The following is a 22,320-nucleotide window of genomic DNA, read 5'->3' on the forward strand; positions in this document are numbered from 1 at the left end:
ACCACAACTTGCATTGCAATGTTTTAGAAAAGCTACTACAGCATCATAATATTCTAAGACATGACAGCAGCTTATCACTTACTCACTTTTCTTTAACCGCTTACTCCAGTTAAGGGTCCCAGCGACCATAGTGCGTAAGGCAGAGTACACACAAGACAGGATGCCAGTCTGTTGCAGGGCCACATATAGACAAACAAACACATTCACACCCACACGCACACCTATGGACAATTTAAAGTTTCCAATCCACCTGACCCGCATGTCTTTGGATGTGGGAGGAAGCCAGACCACCCGGAGAGAACCCACACAAACACAGAGAGAACATGCAGAGTCCACACAGAAAGGCCACAGGCAGGAATTGAACCCATGACCACCTTGCTGTGAGGCAACAGTGCTAACTACTAATCCACCGTGCGACAGCAGCTTATAGAGCTCAAAATTTTGAAATCCATGGAATCCCGTGGACTCCAAATTTCGGATCACTAAATAGAACCCTGATTCATTCATTCGTTTTCTACAACCATGTATTCCAGTGAAAGCGTCATGGGGGAGCTGGAGCCTATCCCAGCATTTATTGGGCGAGACGTGTCGTACACCCTGGGAAGGCCACAAGTCTAGGGCCGGTGTCGCCGACCGAATGTTCCCCCCTAAAAATTGGTCTGCCCTTCCTTCACTGCGCAAGTGTCATTTCAGACCACAGCAAACGAGACTGACTCTCTACACCCAAAGCGATCAAAGGGAGTAATGTGATTATTAACCATCAGATGACTAAGTAGAAGCTCTTAAATCATTCTAAACTCAGTTTTAAGCAGAAACAAGGTAGTTTTAAGCAGAAACGAGGCGATAATTGTAAGTTGATAAATGATAAATGACGTGGGCGCAGCAGCACGTCAGACTCAGATGTGCTGCTGTGGCACTCTGATCAGTCCCCCATCTTTTATAATGAAATAATGCTGAATTTATGTGGAAATGATTGTTGTACAAAAGCTTCACATATCTGTCGCTGAAATAGATGATGACTGGAGCGCAGTTTGCAGCAGAAACGAGGTGATAATCGGTGCACCGCTGCTGACACCTAGAAATGATGCTGCTGTAGTCCGAAATGATGCATGTGCAGTGAAGACAGCGGGGACCATTCGGTCGGTGACACTGGCACATATAGACAAACACATTCACATTCTCACTCACACCTATGGTCAATTTAAAATGTCCAGTTCATCTAACCTGCTTGTTTTTGGAAGTAAGAAGAAGCCAGAACACACAAAGGATCCTAAGGAAACATGGGAAGAACATGCAAGTCAAAAGCAAACCCATAACATTCTCACCATGAGGCAGAAGTGCGAACCACTAAGATACCACACTGAGGGTGAAAATACTTTTTGAGACACCGTTCTCACTGCCTTGCTTGTGAACATCATTTCATGAGGTTTAGTGATCATAATGTCATTCATACCACGTAGTATATGATAATCCTGCAATGTAGTAGATTATAGCGTAGTACATTTGCAACGATTGCAAACAATCTTTTTTCAGTATGGAAGATGGGTATCATCCCTGCAGAATGGAACAAGGCTCATGTCATCCCAGTCTGGAAAGGAAAGGGTGATCACATGGATTTTAATACTTACTTGCTGCTCGGTGACCATAACAGTCAGGCTTCACACCCAAGAATTCAAACATCAGCTGTTCACTTCTTTGGATCCAGTAACTTCGTGAGGATCCCAAGAAGTTACTGGACATCATAGCCAGCCTATACACAGATACTGTGGTGTACAGAGTGGAGGCAGAGACTCTGAGTTTTTCCCAATGAAAAGTGGTGTTCATCAGGAGTGTGTTCCAGGAGTGAGTGACTCCTACACTGTTCAGTGCTTGCATGAACTGGGTGTTGGGTAGGATTGTGGATACCGGTGACTGCTTTTGTTGGCAAGGAAAAGTTTACTGACTTTGACATTGTGAATGTAGCTGACATCTTTGCAATTTCAATGGATTCTTTGATTGCTGCACTTGAGAAACTGAGTGAGGAATCATCTGGGTTTGTAGTAGTCCTGGATGAAGACTAAAATCCATGCCTTTAATGAATTGTGGACTCAGCCATCAGCAGTATATGTGTATGTGGTGAAAATTGTTGAACTTGTACTTATTTATCTCAGCAGTAACATTCATGTCTCTGGGTCCTGGGCATTTAAGATCAAGAAATGTCTTGGAAGAGCATATGGAGTCATGAGGTTGCTGGACAGAGGTGTTTGGTGTTATCTTTGCAGGATTACTAAGGCCCAAGTCTTTAGGGTCCTGGTGATTCCTGTCTTATTGTATGGTTGCAGGACGTTGACAAAAACCAGTGACCTAAGATGTTGACTGGATGTCTTTGGTACGTCTGTTCAAAGGATTGTAACAATTTCAATTTCAATTTATTTTCATTTATATAGCGCCAGATCACAACAGAGTTGCCTCAAAGCGCTTCACACAGGTAAGGTCTAACCTTACCAACCCACAGAGCAACAGTGGTAAGGAAAAACTCCCTCTGAGGAAGAAACCTCAAGCAGACCAGACTCAAAAGGAGTGACCCTCTGCTTGGGCCATGCTACAAACATAAATTACAGAACAATTCACGGATGAATTACAAGAAATGCTATTGGCGCACAGGATAGGAGGATCGCCAACACGAATACAACTCCCATCTCTGGATGGAGCTGCACCTTAAACAGAGAGAAAAAACAATCAGGCATCAGAAAAACAAAAAATACTGTATAATTTGCCAGCGTTAAACGACAAGAAATACAGAGAAATACTAAGGTGATCGCCGGCCGCTAGCCCTAAACTTCCCTAAAAGACCCAGAATTTAGGTAAAGTTGAAGCCGCGGCCCGCTCCAATTACTACAGTAATAGATGAATTAAAAGAGTAAAAAGCATAAAACAAAACTGTACCAGTGTGCTAGCCATATGAAAGGGAAAATAAGCACGGTTTAAGTCTGGACTTGAAAGTCTCCACAGAATCTGACTGTTTTATTGACGCAGGGAGATCATTCCACAGAACAGGGGCACGATAAGCGAAAGCTCTGTGACCCGCAGACTTCTTACTCAGGGACACAAAGTAGTCCTGCACCCTGAGAACGTAAAGCCCGGGCCGGTACGTAAGGTTTAATTAGGTCAGCTAGGTAGGGAGGTGCCAGTCCATGAATAATTTTATAGGTTAGTAGCAGAACCTTAAAATCTGATCTCACTGGGACAAGAAGCCAAGGGATGCCAAAATGGGTGTAATGTGGTCGAACTTTCTGCTTCGTGTCAAAAATCTGGCGCAGCATTTTGAACCAATTGGAGAGCCCTAATGCTAGACTGCGGTAAACCAGAAAATAGAACATTGCATTAGTCCAATCTAGAAGAGATAAATGCATGGATCAAGGTCTCAGCATCAGCCATAGACAGGATGGGACGAATCTTTGCTATATTTTGCAGGTGGAAGAAAGCAGTCCTAGTAATATTTCTAATGTGGAGGCCAAAGGACAACGAAGGATCAAAAATTACCCCAAGGTTCCTCACTTTGTCAGTGTGATGTATGACACACGAACCGAGGCTGAGCGTTAACTGGTGAAATTGATGCCGATGTCTCACTGGACCAAGAACCATCATTTCAGTCTTATCAGAGTTTAAAAGTAGGAAGTTTCTAGACATCCAACTTCTCACTACTGCAAGGCAATCTTCTAAGGATTTTATGTGAACGAGATTACCAGCAGTTATCGGCATGTATAACTGAGTATCATCTGCAAAGCAGTGAAAGGTAATCCCAAAACGCCGCAATATGTGCCCAAGGGGTGCTATATAAAGGGAGAAAAGCAGGGGGCCTAAGACAGACCCCTGTGGAACCCCAGATTTCATGTCACTAAAGGGACATTCACAGTGGTGTATTCGTACAGCTGCTCATTGCAACGTTGTGAGTCACTGAAATACGCCCCAAATACATGCGTGCTCGTTTTTTTCCGTTGTGCATTCCATTAGTAGAGCTGCGTATTGCGGCGTGTGTGGCTATTTTAGTACGTCTGGAGTGCGCGCGTACCTCGAGTGTTCAGTCCGTTCGTATAGCTGCGTGTTTATATGTGCACAGCGCGTGTTTCTTTTGCCGCAAAAAAGCCACTTCCCCTTTTTTTTCAGTTCTCTCCAGACGGCTGCGCTTGAAAATCAGTGGGATTTTATCATGCGTGTGTGTTCATGTGTGCACACAGTCCCGTGTGCCATCTTGCACCAGTTCAGTGCTATTTTCTGCCTCTGTGAAGTGCGCTCTGAGAGAGAGGGAGAGCGCGCGCGCGAGAGAGAGATCGGTTTTATTTTATTTTAAGCAGTCTCTCTGTCTCTCTCTCTCTCTCTACTCGTTCTCTACTGCATGGTGTGGTGCGATAGTCATTTAACATTATTATTATTATTATTATTTTATGCAGCGAGTGCGAGTTTATTTTAGTCAGCTCTTTTCTCTGATCGATCAGGGCGTTTGACGAGCGCACCGACATGCAGCGAGTGGCGTTTATGAGAGGGAGAGCGCGTACGCACGAGAGAGCGCTATAAGGAGACTCACTCCTCTGAATAAAATCTTTCTCTCTTTCTCTCTCTCTGTAATCACAGCTGTGACTATTTAAAATCTCTCTCTCTGAGCGAGAGAGAGATTTTATTTAGAGGAATCTGAGTGAATTTGAAAGCGCTTTCTTGCGCACGCGTGCTCTCTCTCTCTCTCTCTCTCTCTCTCTCTCTCTCTCTCTCTCTCTGTGTGTGTGAGAGAGCGGTTTTATGAAATGATGCGACACTGAAACAGTCCTCGTCCAGTATGATAAAGTGAAGCAATGATCTCGCAGTATTTATAGCTCCAGAAGAACAACAGGGAGATGTGAAGTTGCGCACAGTCCGTGTTGCAGCGCGTGGGCGGGCTCACAATAGCAGACAGTAGCATGGCGCTGCATGCACTCCCGTGGAGGCTCCATGCTGTGCTGTACGCTGAAGAAAATTAAACAGGTTTAATTTCTTCCGTCCTACGCGCGTAGCCCTCAACATACTGCTACGTATTGAGAAAAAACTCCTCGTGAAGTGGGCGGAGAGCTGCTCACGCTGTAATGAGCAGCTCTGCGAATACGCCACTGTGAAAGCCCCTTAAGGTTAGAGGTAGTGTTACTGTACAAAACACAGTGAGAACGACTGGTCAAGTATGACGTCAGCCATGCAAGGGCACTCCCAGTAATCCCAAAATGATTCTCCAGCCTATCAAGTAGAATATGATGATCCACTGTATCAAATGCAGCACTGAGATCTAACAGCAACAGAACCATAGTGGTGTCCGAATCCATTGTAAGCAGAAGATCATTCATCACTTTAGTGAGAGCCGTCACTGTGGAATGATATTTTCTAAAAGCAGACTGCAGTGGTTCAAAGAGATTATTCTCAGTAAGATAGTCTACAAGCTGCCGTGACACCACTTGTTCCAGAATTTTAGAGAAAAATGATAGATTTGATATCGGCCAATAGTTTGTCAATACACTAAGGTCAAGATTAGGTTTCTTAAGTAATGGTTTAATCACTGCAGATTTGAAACATTTAGGAACAGATCCAGAAGTTAAAGAAAGATTAATAATTTCCAGCACAGTCGGCCCAAGAGTGGGCCACAGGTCCTTAAACAGTTTTGTTGGTATAGGGTCAAATAGACAGGTTGTGCTTTTTGTTGACATTATGTGTTTTGTCAGCATGCCTAGTGAGATACTGTCAAATTCTGTAAATCTAGGTAATACCTCAGTAGTGGCGCCACATCAATAGCAGGGTGTAGTGGCTGGTGTAAGGCATGCCGGGATATGTTTAACCTGATGTCTTCTATTTACTTCCCAAAGTAATCCAGGAACTCTAGTGCTGTAAAAGGAGAGCGAATTACAGGTGGTTGTCCATGCATAAGTGTTGCCACCATGTCGAACAAGAACTTTGAGTTATGCTTGTTTTTGTTGATCAAATCAGAGTAGTAAGTCCGCTTTGTAGCCAATAATGCATGCTTATAGTCTAAGATAGCACCACACCACGCAAGGTGAAATACTTATAATTTTGAACAACGCCATTTCCGTTCTAGACCTCTTGCTTTATGCTTGAGGTCACGCAGATAATCATTGAACCAAGGTGACTGTGATTTGGGGGAGCACATTTTTAACACAGGTGGTGCAATCATGTCGAGTGTAGTTTTGAGCACTGAGTTTAAACTGTCCACAAGTCTGTCTACTGACTGGGTATTTGTCAGATGTGAAGCTAAGACATCAGGCAGTCTAGCTTCGAGGTCAGACTTAGTTGAGGAGTTGTTGCATTGCCGTAGTGATATATAAGGTTGTTGTTCCACTAAACACGGCAGCGAAACTGTAAACTTAATAAGTTAGTGATCAGAGACCACTGATGTAAGAGGCATGATGTCAATATTCGTGACAGCAGTTCCACGTGCGAGAACCAGATCCAGGGTATTTCCACTAATGTGCGTCGAATCCTGAATGCATTGCCGAAATCCTAATGCATCCACAATTTCCATAAATGATTTGCAGAGGGGATCAGAACGCTTATTTATATGAATGTTAAAGTCACCAATGATCAATCAATCAATCAATTTTTTTTTATATAGCGCCAAATCACAACAAACAGTTGCCCCAAGGCACCTTATACTGCAAGGCAAGGCCATACAATAATTATGTAAAACCCCAACGGTCAAAACGACCCCCTGTGAGCAAGCACTTGGCTACAGTGGGAAGGAAAAACTCCCTTTTAACAGGAAGAAACCTCCAGCAGAACCAGGCTCAGGGAGGGGCAGTCTTCTGCTGGGACTGGTTGGGGCTGAAGGAGAGAACCAGGAAAAAGACATGCTGTGGAGGGGAGCAGAGATTGATCACTAATGATTAAATGCAGAGTGGTGCATACAGAGCAAAAAGAGAAAGAAACACTCAGTGCATCATGGGAACCCCCCAGCAGTCTAAGTCTATAGCAGAATAACTAAGGGATGGTTCAGGGTCACCTGATCCAGCCCTAACTATAAGCTTTAGCAAAAAGGAAAGTTTTAAGCCTAATCTTAAAAGTAGAGAGGGTGTCTGTCTCCCTGATCTGAATTGGGAGCTGGTTCCACAGGAGAGGAGCCTGAAAGCTGAAGGCTCTGCCTCCCATTCTACTCTTACAAACCCTAGGAACTACAAGTAAGCCTGCAGTCTGAGAGCGAAGCGCTCTATTGGGGTGATATGGTACTACGAGGTCCCTAAGATAAGATGGGACCTGATTATTCAAAACCTTATAAGTAAGAAGAAGAATTTTAAATTCTATTCTAGAGTTAACAGGAAGCCAATGAAGAGAGGCCAATATGGGTGAGATATGCTCTCTCCTTCTAGTCCCCGTTAGTACTCTAGCTGCAGCATTTTGAATTAACTGAAGGCTTTTTAGGGAACTTTTAGGACAACCTGATAATAATTAATTACAATAGTCCAGCCTAGAGGAAATAAATGCATGAATTAGTTTTTCAGCATCACTCTGAGACAAGACCTTTCTAATGTTAGAGATATTGCGTAAATGCAAAAAAGCAGTCCTACATATTTGTTTAATATGCGCTTTGAATGACATATCCTGATCAAAAATGACTCCAAGATTTCTCACAGTATTACTAGAGGTTAGGGTAATGCCATCCAGAGTAAGGATCTGATTAGACACCATGTTTCTAAGATTTGTGGGGCCAAGTACAATAACTTCAGTTTTATCTGAGTTTAAAAGCAGGAAATTAGAGGTCATCCATGTCTTTATGTCTGTAAGACAATCCTGCAGTTTAGCTAATTGGTGTGTGTCCTCTGGCTTCATGATAAAGCTGGTTATCATCTGCGTAACAATGAAAATTTAAACAATACCGTCTAATAATACTGCCTAAGGGAAGCATGTATAAAGTGAATAAAATTGGTCCTAGTACAGAACCTTGTGGAACTCCATAATTAACTTTAGACAAATATGATTCAAACCACCGCAGCGCAGTGCCTTTAATACCTATGGCATGCTCTAATCTCTGTAATAAAATTTTATGGTCAACAGTATCAAAAGCAGCACTGAGGTCTAACAGAACAAGCACAGAGATGAGTCCACTGTCCGAGGCCATAAGAAGATCATTTGTAACCTTCACTAATGCTGTTTCTGTACTATGATGAATTCTAAAACCTGACTGAAACTCTTCAAATAGACCATTCCTCTGCAGATGATCAGTTAGCTGTTTTACAACTACCCTTTCAAGAATTTCTGAGAGAAAAGGAAGGTTGGAGATTGGCCTATAATTAGCTAAGATAGCTGGGTCAGGTGATGGCTTTTTAAGTAATGGTTTAATTACTGCCACCTTAAAAGCCTGTGGTACATAGCCAACTAACAAAGATAGATTGATCATATTTAAGATCGAAGCATTAAATAATGGTAGGGCTTCCTTGAGCAGCCTGGTAGGAATGGGGTCTAATAAACATGTTGATGGTTTGGATGAAGTAACTAATGAAAATAACTCAGACAGAACAATCGGAGAGAAAGAGTCTAACCAAATACCGGCATCACTGAAAGCAGCCAAAGATAACGATACATCTTTGGGATGGTTATGAGTAATTTTTTCTCTAATAGTTAAAATTTTGTTAGCAAAGAAAGTCATGTAGTCATTACTAGTTAAAGTTAATGGAATACTCAGCTCAATAGAGCTCTGACTCTTTGTCAGCCTGGCTACAGTGCTGAAAAGGAACCTGGGGTTGTTCTTATTTTCTTCAATTAGTGATGAGTAGAAAGATGTCCTAGCTTTATGGAGGGCTTTTTTTATAGAGCAACAAACTCTTTTTCCAGGCTAAGTGAAGATCTTCTAAATTAGTGAGACGCCATTTCCTCTCCAACTTACGGGTTATCTGCTTTAAGCTACGAGTTTGTGAGTTATACCACGGAGTCAGGCACTTCTGATTTAAAGCTCTTTTTCAGAGGAGCTACAGCATCCAAAGTTGTCTTCAATGAGGATGTAAAACTATTGACAAGATACTCTATCTCACTTACAGAGTTTAGGTAGCTACTCTGCACTGTGTTGTCATATGGCATTAGAGAACATAAAGAAGGAATCATATCCTTAAACCTAGTTACAGCGCTTTCTGAAAGACTTCTAGTGTAATGAAACTTATTCCCCACTGCTGGGTAGTCCATCAGAGTAAATGTAAATGTTATTAAGAAATGATCAGACAGAAGGGAGTTTTCAGGGAATACTGTTAAGTCTTCTATTTCCATACCATAAGTCAGAACAAGATCTAAGATATGATTAAAGTGGTGGGTGGACTCATTTACATTTTGAGCAAAGCCAATAGAGTCTAATAATAGATTAAATGCAGTGTTGAGGCTGTCATTCTCAGCATCTGTGTGGATGTTAAAATCGCCCACTATAATTATCTTATCTGAGCTAAGCACTAAGTCAGAAGGTCTGAAAATTCACAGAGAAACTCACAGTAACGACCAGGTGGACGATAGATAATAACAAATAAAACTGGTTTTTGGGACTTCCAATTTGCATGGACAAGACTAAGAGTCAAGCTTTCAAATGAATTAAAGCTCTGTCTGGGTTTTTGATTAATTAATAAGCTGGAATGGAAGATTGCTGCTAATCCTCCGCCCCGGCCCGTGCTACGAGCATTCTGACAGTTAGTGTGACTCGGGGGTGTTGACTCATTTAAACTAACATATTCATCCTGCTGTAACCAGGTTTCTGTAAGGCAGAATAAATCAATATGTTGATCAATTATTATATCATTTACCAACAGGGACTTAGAAGAGAGAGACCTAATGTTTAATAGACCACATTTAACTGTTTTAGTCTGTGGTGCAGTTGAAGGTGCTATATTATTTTTTCTTTTTGAATTTTTATGCTTAAATAGATTTTTGCTGGTTGGTGGTGGTCTGGGAGCAGGCACCGTCTCTACGGGGATGGGGTAATGAGGGGATGGCAGGGGGAGAGAAGCTGCAGAGAGGTGTGTAAGACTACAACTCTGCTTCCTGGTCCCAACCCTGGATAGTCACGGTTTGGAGGATTTAAGAAAATTGGCCAGATTTCTAGAAATGAGAGCTGCTCCATCCAAAGTGGGATGGATGCCGTCTCTCCTAACAAGACCAGGTTTTCCCCAGAAGCTTTGCCAATTATATATGAAGCCCACCTCATTTTTTGGACACCACTCAGACAGCCAGCAATTCAAGGAGAACATGCGGCTAAACATGTCACTCCCGGTCCGATTGGGGAGGGGCCCAGAGAAAACTACAGAGTCCGACATTGTTTTTGTAAAGTTACACACCGATTCAATGTTAATTTTAGTGACCTCCGATTGGCGTAACCGGGTGTCATTACTGCCGACGTGAATTACAATCTTACCAAATTTACGCTTAGCCTTAGCCAGCAGTTTCAAATTTCCTTCAATGTCGCCTGCTCTGGCCCCCGGAAGACAATCGACTATGGTTGCTGGTGTTGCTAACTTCACATTTCTCAAAACAGAGTCGCCAATAACCAGAGTTTGATCCTCGGCGGGTGTGTCGCCGAGTGGGGAAAAACGGTTAGAAATGTGAACAGGTTGGCGGTGTACATGGGGCTTCTGTTTAGAACTACGCTTCCTCCTCATAGTCACCCAGTCGGCCTGCTTTCCCGGCTGCTCGGGATCTGCCAGGGGGGAACTAACGGCGGCTAAGCTACCTTGGTCCGCACCGACTACAGGGGCCAGGCTAGCTGTAGAATTTTCCACGGTGCGGAGCCGAGTCTCCAATTCGCCCAGCTTGGCCTCCAAAGCTACGAATAAGCTACACTTATTACAAGTACCATTACTGCTAAAGGAGGCCGAGGAATAACTAAACATTTCACACCCAGAGCAGAAAAGTGCGGGAGAGACAGGAGAAGCCGCCATGCTAAATCGGCTAAGAGCTAGTAGCTGCGCTAGGCTAGCGGATTCCTAAAAACACGCAAAGTGAATAATGTGTAAATAATTTAGAGGTGATTCAGCAGAAGGAGTGCTTTAGTTAAGGCACGTGAAGATTACACTGTGAAACAAATCGTAATCTAGATAACTAGATCAATCTAACTGCGCAGATTAAACAGCTAACAGATACAGCAAAACACCGCTGTGCTCCGGAACAGGAAGTGATACAATACCGCAGTGAGAGCCAACCACCAGTAGAGGCAAAGAATGTTATCTACACTAGTTGACAAGTTAGAGATGAATGCACCAAATTCATCTAAGAATTCAGAATATGGGCCAGGAGGCCTATATACAGTGACAAAGTAATATGACTGATTTTTATTCTTCTGACCTTGGCAATGTGTAATATCCTGAGCAGAGCGGAGAATCAGATGCTCAAACGAGTGATATTTGTAACCCCCAACAGCTAATAAGCTAAACCTAGATTTATAAATAAGAGCAACACCCCCGCCTTGCTTCGCATCACGAGGGACGTGGCTAAATGTATATGCTGGTGGGCAGGCCTCATTTAAGGGGAGGACAGCAGTAGGTTTAAGCCAGGTTTCACATAGCCCAATCATATCTAAGTGATGATCAATAATTAGATCATTGATCAACAGTGATTTTGAAGACAGTGATCTTATGTTAATGAGACCCAGTCTCAGGACCTCAGTGGGGTTTACAGTTGAATTGTTTGGGTTTAGGGGTGGTTCCAGGGTAGCATATATAAGATGCCTAGAAGTAGGTTTAGGTTTCAGATGTTTCATGCGCGTTGTAGGTAGCAGACACAAAATCTTTGCTATTGCTGGAACAACCACTGGGCCATCCTCAATTTCAACATCATCCAATATAGTAATGGGTATTAAGTTTGGAAAGCATATCCCTCTATGATTTTTATGGACACGTCTGTGGAAACAGGCCACAGTCTCAACTTGTTGAATTTCCCTCCCTGGCAGATAAACTGCACTATCACCATAGTGGATTTTCTGCACTAAATTTCCCGCTAAGCTAATGGATTCCACACCCACATTTGTCATAAGCCTTGCAGGGTCTCTAATCACCTGCTCCGTGGCCTGCTGTAGATTCCTAATGTTACGCTCCCTGTAGAGCTCTATCTATGTTCGCAGACAAGATGGCGGCGCCTTCCCCAGTAGGGTGGAGGCCATCCGGCATCAGCAAGCCACGGCGGCCCCAGAACGAAGGCCAGTTATCAATAAAGCTAAAGCCTTGCTGTCTACAAAACTGCGCCAGCCACCTATTTAACGATGTCAGCCTGCTAAACACCTCATCAGTACCCCGGGAGGGGAGGGGACCAGAGACTATTAATTGATGCCGACACATCTTTCTGGCAAGATCACAAGTCCTCTCTATGTCCATTTTTGTGACCTCTTAGTGCTTCATCTTGATATCATTGGTGCCAACGTGAATAACTATGTGACTATATCTCATGTCATGTTCCTTCGTCTGTCTTCCCTTCTGCAGCGTCAGCACCCTAAGATGAGATGCAGTGTCGGGAGCTCTGGCCCCAGGAATACATTTAACGTCAGCCGGCGTCTGTAACCTGACTTTACGGGTGATAGAATCCCCATCACTAAAGTCCGGTGTTTCGGCCTGGAGACAGGAGTGGAAGTCACTTGTGGGCTCAGAGAATTCACATCTGGCAAATCCAAGGGGGAGAACCGATTCACAGTGGAGTGCCTTAACATGTAATTCCACTGTGCTAAGAAGCTGCTCTAACTTACGGACATGGCTCTCTAAGAGAGCCACCCTATCTTCCAACATCACGCATTTACGGAGGGTGTAAAGTATACTCAACAAAAATATAAACGCAACACTTTTGGTTTTGCTCCCATTTTGTATGAGATTAACTCAAAGATCTAAAACTTTTTCCACGTACACAATATCACCATTTCCCTCAAATATTGTTCACAAACCAGTCTAAATCTGTGATAGTGAGCACTTCTCCTTTGCTGAGATAATCCATCCCACCTCACAGGTGTGCCATATCAAGATGCTGATTAGACACCATGATTAGTGCACAGGTGTGCCTTAGACTGTCCACAATAAAAGGCCACTCTGAAAGGTGCAGTTTTGTTTTATTGGGGGGGGATACCAGTCAGTATCTGGTGTGACCACCATTTGCCTCATGCAGTGCAACACATCTCCTTCGCATCATCCGTGAAGAGAACACCTCTCCAACGTGCCAAACGCCAGCGAATGTGAGCATTTGCCCACTCAAATCGGTTACGATGACGAACTGGAGTCAGGTCGAGACCCCGATGAGGACGACGAGCATGCAGATGAGCTTCCCTGAGATGGTTTCTGACAGTTTGTGCAGAAATTCTTTGGTTATGCAAACCGATTGTTCCAGCAGCTGTCCGAGTGGCTGGTCTCAGACGATCTTGGAGGTGAACATGCTGGATGTGGAGGTCCTGGGCTGGTGTGGTTACACGTGGTCTGCGGTTGTGAGGCTGGTTGGATGTACTGCCAAATTCTCTGAAACGCCTTTGGAGACGACTTATGGTAGAGACATGAACATTCAATACACGACCAACAGCTCTGATTGACATTCCTGCTGTCAGCATGCCAATTGCACGCTCCCTCAAATCTTGCGACATCTGTGGCATTGTGCTGCGTGATAAAACTGCACCTTTCAGAGTGGCCTTTTATTGTGGGCAGTCTAAGGCACACCTGTGTACTAATCATGGTGTCTAATGAGCATCTTGATATGGCACACCTGTGAGGTGGGATGGATTATCTCAGCAAAGGAGAAGTGCTCACTATCACAGATTTAGACTGGTTTGTGAACAATATTTGAGAGAAATGGTGATATTGTATATGTGGAAAAAGTTTTAGATCTTTGAGTTCATCTCATACAAAATGGGAGCAAAACCAAAAGTGTTGCATTTATATTTTCGTTGAGTGTAGAATTAACAGTGTACTTTGTGCACTAAGAAATTCAAGAATGTAGCCAAGCAAACACGAGCTAACCAATAATGGATAAGCTAACCACTCCTAAGGCTCACACAGACACAAATAAATTTATTAAAATTCACAGCAGTTACACTGAAAAACTAAGAAGTATTAAACAGGTAAAAAGCAGCAGCTATAATATACACTAAACAGTTAATTAACAGGAGTGTAAAAAAAATGAAATGAAAAAATGACGGGGGTCCGAAATAGCTAACGCAAGCTAACCGCTAGTGAAAATGCTAGCTGCTCCTAAGATTTTACACAGGAGTAAAATAATTACTTAAAATTCACAGCAATTCAACTGAAAAATGAACAGAAGTATTAAACAGGTAGATAAGAAACAGCTATAAAAAGTAACAACGGAGAAGGGAGGGGTCGACCTAGCTAGCAAAAGCTAACTGCTAGGGAATGCTATCCGCTAATGAATGCTAACTGCTAGCGATTCACAACAGGACTGTTGTTAAATAACATTCAGAGTAGATACAATTAATAACCAGAAGAGTGCTAAACAGAAATAAAAGAAGCTTATACAACCATGTGAAGTTCAGAGTGGTGTCACAGCAACAAGCAATCCGTCAGAAGCAAGTTGCCAGATCTGTGAAAATCAGCAAGCCTCTTCACCACCGATTGATGCCAAGGGAACACCCAGGGTTCCAGGGTAACATCATCCCAAAGTCTCCCTAAGAGGTTACTTAGAGGAACTAAATGGCAAATGCACTGCATTTATATAGCACTTTTCCATCTGCATCAGACACGCAAAGTGTTTTACACATCAATGCCTCACATTCACCCTGATGTGAGGGTGCTGCCATGCAAAGCGACCACTACACATTGGGAGCAACTGGGGGATTAAGGACCTTGCCCAAGGGCCCTTAGTGATTTCCAGTCAGGCTGGGATTTGAACCGTGCATCCTCTGGTCTCAAGCCCAACGCTTAACCACTAGACCATCACCTCCCCTAAAACTAAGATGAGTGTTTCTTTATCCATGATCCAGCAACAGGTCTCTGAGCATTGAGGACGACAGTGGCTGGCGAAGGCCAAGGGAATGCCCGTGTTTCTGGCTACGGCAGATAGATGGTTACTTTAGAGAATTGGGAATGAACCAGCTCTCTGAATGGGTGGTTGCCATTCAGGATCCAAGGCAGTTCGATGATGTTGTGGATGCGATGAAGCACAGCACCAGCACATGCTTCCAGAGTTGACTTTCCCAAAAAAGTTGGGATGCTAACGCATTTGCCACTTTGTAAAGTTGCCATTCTTTCTCACAACACTTCAAAGATGTTTTGATATTGAGGATACCTAACGATGAAACGTCTTGGTTATTATTTTGTACCATTCACCTGCAGACACATCTTAACATGTACAACAGTACAGGGCCATTGTTGTTGCATTTTTCATTTCAGAATTCTGCACACATTCTCTGTTGATTACAGGGCAGGATTGTGGGCAAACTGGTCTGGTGCCTGTAGTCTCGTCTTCCACAGTCATGCCTTTGTAATGTAATGCAGAAAGTGATTTTGCCTTGTACTGTTGAAAAATACATTGACATCCTTGGAAAAGATGCTGTCTTGAAGGCAGCATACTGTATGTTACTCTATAACCTCAGTGTCCTTTTCTTCATTAATGCTGCTTTCATAAAAATATAAGTTATGTTTGCCAAGGGCACTGGCGCAACCCCATACCATGATGTACCCTTGCTTTTGGAGTTGTTGCTGATACGTCTGTATGGTCGTTCTCATCTTTGGTCTGGAGCACACAGCATCCATTTCTTCAAAAAAACACCCCCATCTGAAATACCGATTCATCTGGCCCGGGACATGTTACAGAGAAGTTAGCAGTGCTTTGGGACAAGGTTAACATAAGGCTTCTTTTATGCACAGTAAAGATTTACATGACATTTGTGAATGTAACTCCGAATTCTAGTGCTTGACAAAGGTTTCCCAAAGTAATCCCTTGCTCATGTGGTTATATCAGCTATTAATGAAAGATGGATCTTGATACAGTGCTGTCTGATTATCCTGTTTTAATGTGTACAGCACTTTGGTCAACCCCATTTGTTTTAAATGTGCTCTATAAATAAAGTTCACATTGCGTTGAGGGATCAGAGATCATGGGTGTTCAGCTTCAGCTGGCACGCTTGCCCTTTATCCACTGAATTTCCTCCAAATTCCTTGACTTGTTTAATGATGTGCACTATAGAGAGGGAAAAGTGCAAATCAATTCCAATCTTTCCTTGAAGAACATTTGTTTTTCAACATTTCAATTATTTCGTCATGCATATGTTGCATTTGTTAATGCCTTGCCCATCTTTGCTCCTCAGTTTAAATTTATTTCATTTTATATAGCGCTAAATGACAACAAAGCTGCCTCAAGGCGCTTCACTCAAGTAAGGTCTAAGCATACCAACCCTTAGAGCAAGCACACAAGCAATAGTGGTAAGGAAAAACTCCCTCTGATTCTTCTTTTCATTAATTTCTTCTGAGGAAGAAACCTCAAGCAGACCAGACTCAGAGGGGTGACCCACTGCTTAGGCCATTCTAACAGTTACAAGGTTTTTGCATAGTTTTACAAAACAGAAGAAACAAAAACACAAAATCAAAAGAACATAACAAAAGAAGATGCATTTGAGGAGAAGTCCATGCAGGCGTTTATTCCACAGGGAGGGGTCATCCAGTATTCCTCATGCCATCAGTGGGCTTGTTCCCATGGCAGAGTCCATTCCAAATGCAGACTGCAGTGTGCTGCATCAGCTTCAGGCATGGTATCTCACGGTCCGCCTGGCACCCTGCTGTCTGTAGCTGTCAAACCTACAATCCTATGGGACCTTATCTGCACCATGGACAGAGAGGAAAAAGAGCAGACAGTCGGCCAGAAAACCTACCCTTAAGATATAATTCATCAGCATTAAATCAACAGGAAAGCAGAGAAAATACTAAGGTGATCGCCAGCCGCTAGTCCTAAGCTTCACTAAGAGACCCAGAGTTTAGATAAAGTTGAGGCCAAGACCCATTCCGTTGCTAATAAAATTAATTTAAAAGGATAGGAAGCATAGTACCATACTATGCCAGTATGCTAGCCATATGAAAGGGAAAATAAATGCATCTTAAGTCTGGACTTGAAATTCTCTACAGAGTCGGACTGTTTTATTGCTGTAGGGAGATCATTCCACAAAGAGATACATGATAAGAGAAAGCTCTGTGGCCCGCAGACTTTTTTATTCATCATAGGGACAGAAAGTAGTCCTGTGCCCTGAGAACACAGAGCCTGGGCCGGTACATAGGGTATGATTAGGTTAGCTAATTAGGGAGGTGGTAGTCTGTGAATAATTTTATAAGTTAACAGCAGAACCTTAAAATCCGACCTCGCAGAGACAGGAAGCCACCGAGAAGACACCAAAATGGGTATAATGTGGTCAAACTTTCTACTTCTTGTCAAGAGTCTGGCAGCAGCATTTTGAGCCAATTGGAGACCCCTAATGCTGGGCTGCAGTACAACAGAAACTAGAACATTGCGGTCCAGTCTAGAAGAGACAAACGCATGAATCAGGGTCTCAGCATCAGCCATAGACAGGATGAGGTGAATCTTCGCTATATTTTGCAGGTGGAAGAAATCAGTCCTCGTAATATCTCGGTCAAAGGACAATGTGGGATCAAAAATCACCCCAAGGTTCCTCACTTTGAGTGTGATGTATGACACACGAGCCTAGGCTAAGCATTAGCTGGTTGCACTGATGCTGATGTCTCACAGGACCAAGAACCATCATTTCAGTCTTATCAGAGTTTAAAGGTAAGAAATTGCTGGACATCCAGGTTTTCACTGACACAAGGCAATCCTCTAAGGATTTTATGTGGATGAGATTACCAGCAGTTATCGGCATGTACAATTGAGTATCATCAGCGTAGCAATGGAAGGTCATCCCAAAACGCTGCAATATGTGCCCAAGGGTTGCTATACAAAGGGAGAAAATTAGGGGTCCTAAGATGGACAGGCCCCTGTGGAACCCCATATTTGATGTCAACAAGGTTAGAGGTAGTGTTGTTGTACAAGAAAGACACAGTGAGAATGACTGGTTAGGTATGATGTCAACCATGCAAGGACATTCCCAGTAATCCCAAAATGACTCTCCAACCTATCAAGTAGGATACAGCGATTCACCATATCAAACGCAGCACTAAGATCTTACAGCACCAGAACCATAGTGGTGTCTGAATCCATTCCAAGCAGAAGATCATTTACCAGTTTAATGAGAGCCGTCTCTGTGGAATGATATGTTCTGAATGCAGACTGCAGTGGCTCAAAGAGATTATTCTTAGTAAGGTGGTCCATGAGCTGCTGTGAACCCACTCCTCAAAGACTCAGCCTTTTGTGGATACTGCTTTTGTACCAAATCATAATTACAATCACCTGTTGACATCACCTGTTTGAAATGGCATTATTCATTTGTTTATTTTATCTCACTACTATCCCTCAACTGCCCCTGTTTCAACATTTTTTGGAATGTATGACAGGCTTGAAATTGAGGCATAGCTATATATTAACAAATGAAATTAACTTCACCAAATAAAACATGAAATATCTTGAGTTCATGCTGTTGTCAATGGAAAAAAGAAGTCAAATTAAATGTAAGAATCACTGCTTTTTTATTATTATTATTATTCATATTAATCTTATTATTTCCCATACCATCCTAACTTTTTCTGATTTGGGGTTGTATTTTAGTGTGCTGGATTTATATGACACCACCTTTTTCGGAAAAGAATTGTCAGTGATTTACAGTTCTGATTGTGAGAAATCAGATAGATGTTTGTGGCAATGCTGTGAGAGTAATGAAAGCATCAGTTTATTGACAAAATAACATATAATTTAGCTGAGATTCTGTCGGTTTGTCGACAAGTTTGGCAGCTGTTGTAGGGTTAGAAATTCCTGTCAGAAACAGTGAACAAACTGATTAATTGGTTAAAACTAATACCCCTGGCAAAAATTATAGAATCACCGGCCTCGGAAGATGTTCATTCAGTTGCTTAATTTTGTAGAAAAAAAGCAGATCACAGACATGACACAAAACTAAAGTCATTTCAAATGACAACTTTCTGGCTTTAAGAAACACTATAAGAAATCAGGAAAAAAAAATTGTGGCAGTCAGTAATGGTTACTTTTTTAGACCAAACAGAGGGAAAAAATATGGAATCATGAAAAACAAAAGAACGCTCCAACACATCACTAGTATTTTGTTGCACCACCTCTGGCTTTTATAACAGCTTGCAGTCTCTGAGGCATGGACTTAATGAGTGACAAACAGTACTCTTCATCAATCTGGCTCCAACTTTCTCTGATTGCTGTTGCCAGATCAGCTTTACAGGTTGGAGCCTTGTCATGGACCATTTTCTTCAACTTCCACCAAAGATTTTCAATTGGATTAAGATCCGGACTATTTGCAGGCCATGACATTGACCCTATGTGTCTTTTTGCAAAGAATGTTTTCAGTTTTTGCTCTATGGCAAGATGCATTATCATCTTGAAATATGATTTCATTATCCCCAAACATCCTTTCAATTGATGGGATAAGAAAAGTGTCCAAAATATTAACGTAAACTTGTGCATTTATTGATGATGTAATGACAGCCATCTCCCCAGTGCCTTTACCTGACATGCAGCCCCATATCATCAATGACTGTGGAAATTTACATGTTCTCTTCAGGCAGTCATCTTTATAAATCTGATTGGAACGGCACCAAACAAAAGTTCCAGCATCATCACCTTGCCCAATGCAGATTTGAGATTCATCACTGAATATGACTTTCATCCAGTCATCCACAGTCTACGATTGCTTTTCCTTAGCCCATTGTAACCTTGTTTTTTTTTCTGTTTAGGTGTTAATGATGGCTTTCGTTTAGCTTTTCTGTATGTAAATCCCATTTCCTTTAGGGGGTTTCTTACAGTTCAGTCACAGACGTTGACTCCAGTTTCCTCTGATTTGTTCCTCATTTGTTTTGTTGTGCATTTTTGATTTTTGAGACATATTGCTTTAAGTTTTCTGTCTTGACGCTTTGATGTCTTCCTTGGTCTACCAGTATGTTTGCCTTTAACAACCTTCCCATGTTGTTTGTATTTGGTCCAGAGTTTAGACACAGCTGACTGTGAACAACCAACATCTTTTGCAACATTGCGTGATGATTTACCCTCTTTTAAGAGTTTGATAATCCTCTCCTTTGTTTCAATTGACATCTCTCGTGTTGGAACCATGATTCATGTCAGTCCACTTGGTGCAACAGCTCTCCAAGGTGTGATCACTCCTTTTTAGATGTAGACTAATGAGCAGATCTGATTTGATGCAGGTGTTAGTTTTGGGGATGAAAATTTACAGGGTGATTCCATAATTTATTCCTCAGAATTGAGTGAGTCCATATTTTTTTTCCCTCTGCTTGGTCTGAAAAAGTAACCGTTACTGACTGCCACAATTATTTTTCCTGATTTCTTATAGTGTTTCTTAAAGCCAGAAAGTTGCCATTTGAAATGACTTTAGTTTTGTGTCATGTCTGTGATCTGCTTTTTTTCTACAAAATTAAACAACTGAATGAACATCCTCCGAGGCCGGTGATTCCATAATTATTGCCAGGGGTTGAATGTGGATCTGTGATAAGATGATGTATTTGAGATTTGGTGTTGAAATATTCCTCCGGCACTTTCGGGACAGGCATTACGAGGGAGTTGCCACCACCCAGGCTATGCATACTTGTGTAAAGTGAAATGTAATTAGTCACTATGTCTGTCATTGTTGACACAGTTTCAAACTCAGACAGGAGCGCTGAGTTATTTGATACGGACTCTCTCTGTGGCCACTCCTCTTCAACAAGCAGTGCTTTCTCAGTGAGCAAGGCTCTCATTCTTGACAGACTCTTGTTTTGGTTTGTTCATTTCCAGTCAAGCTGAGAATTCAGACGAACAGTTACCAGTGATTGGATTTTTACAGGTTTCCCTAAATTTCCTACAAAGTAAGTTCTTTTTTTCATTGAAATTGTTAAAATGTGTTTGCACAGGCTGTAATTAGAAAGTTTTCATGTGTATTTTCCAATAGAATTATTTGAATTGAACTGAAAGGGTCGCCCTATGTTTATGTCAGCATTTTACAATTTCATATACATGTTTGTATGTTTTTTGTTTTTATAAAATATCAGTGTTAGAATAATGTTTCTTATCGTGACAAATAACTATTTGGTGTTCACTTAGTGTGGTATAATGTTGCAGATTATACTTTTTATACTTGTCTTTCAGTGTAGAATCATATCACTCATTTATGTTAGTTTTAATTTAATTTATTTAGTTTACATAGCATCAAATCAGAACAAAGCTGCTTCAAGGTGCTTCAAACAAGTAAGATCTAAACTTTACAACCCGTTTTGTATCCATTCCTCAAGTAATTAGCTGTTTTATTTGTATATAATTGTTTGGATGAAACAGTTGTATACAAAGAGGAAGAAATTATTTGGAAACACCAAGGGAACATGCGCATGACCATTTTAATGCATACATTGTGATTTATCAAAATGAACTTTGACAGCAAAATGTTCATATATGTATGCAAACTGTGACCCATGCGTACAAACATTTTGGACAGAGTTAAAATGTGAGTGCTAGCATTATACATAAAATGATGTGTGCAAGTGAGTCATAACACATACATTTATTTCCACATACCTTAATAACATATCACACATACATGTACTTGAAAATAGTAAAAAAAAACAAAAAAAACAGAGCTGTTGCATGTGATGGTGAGCCATAAGTCAACGAGATCATACACCATAACATATGTTTAATAATTCATCAGCGCACCACAGCTGCTGCTGAAATGTAAATATGTTAGTGGTTGACATGACTGGTGTGAAACAAAGAGGTTCCTCATGCAATCTTATATTAAAAGTTCCGTGTTATTTTTTTCACTGCTCACATTTTTTAGGGAAAAATTTTATCTTCATAATGACAACGTGGGAATGTCACATTAATACAATGGATTCTTGGATAACTGTAATGATAAATAATTGTGTAGTTATTCTGTTATTTGGATAGTTTCGTTAGTTCTTGTGGTGGGCTTTTCAATCCTTCGTAAAGCTTAATAAAATGAGGTTCATAAGTGATTATAATGTCAAAGTTAAGAAGAAGCCACAGCAGCCTACGTGAATAGTCCTTACCAATGGGTTGGTTCAAAACTGCTTGTGGGTACTTTTTTTTTCCATCATGCCACATCTGGGATCACACACAGACAAGCATCTTAATTTCAGAAATGTTTGTTTTCTGTTTTTCCTCTTGGTAGCCGTGCTAAGTATGTTTGAATATTCATGATGTGTTTTGTTTGCGTTGACCATTTGTGGTTGAATGTGGCCT

General features: G+C 41.7%; 1 protein-coding gene across 2 annotated transcripts in view; it reads left to right on the forward strand.

The window, feature by feature from the left end:
* inavab (innate immunity activator b) overlaps positions 1-22,320 on the forward strand; it is a 77,533-nt gene that overhangs the window by 18,900 nt on the left and 36,313 nt on the right. Inside the window, exon 1 of one of the 2 annotated variants that reach the window (XM_034166845.1) lies at positions 20,805-20,930. The exons of the other annotated variant lie outside the window; for it this stretch is intronic. The gene's annotated coding sequence lies outside the window, so the exon portion shown is untranslated. Of the gene's footprint in view, positions 1-20,804; positions 20,931-22,320 lie in introns of those variants that run through there. 2 annotated transcript variants of the gene reach the window in all.

The sequence above is a fragment of the Thalassophryne amazonica genome, chromosome 3 (genome assembly GCF_902500255.1).
Source record: "Thalassophryne amazonica chromosome 3, fThaAma1.1, whole genome shotgun sequence".
NCBI classification, from domain to species: domain Eukaryota; kingdom Metazoa; phylum Chordata; class Actinopteri; order Batrachoidiformes; family Batrachoididae; genus Thalassophryne; species Thalassophryne amazonica.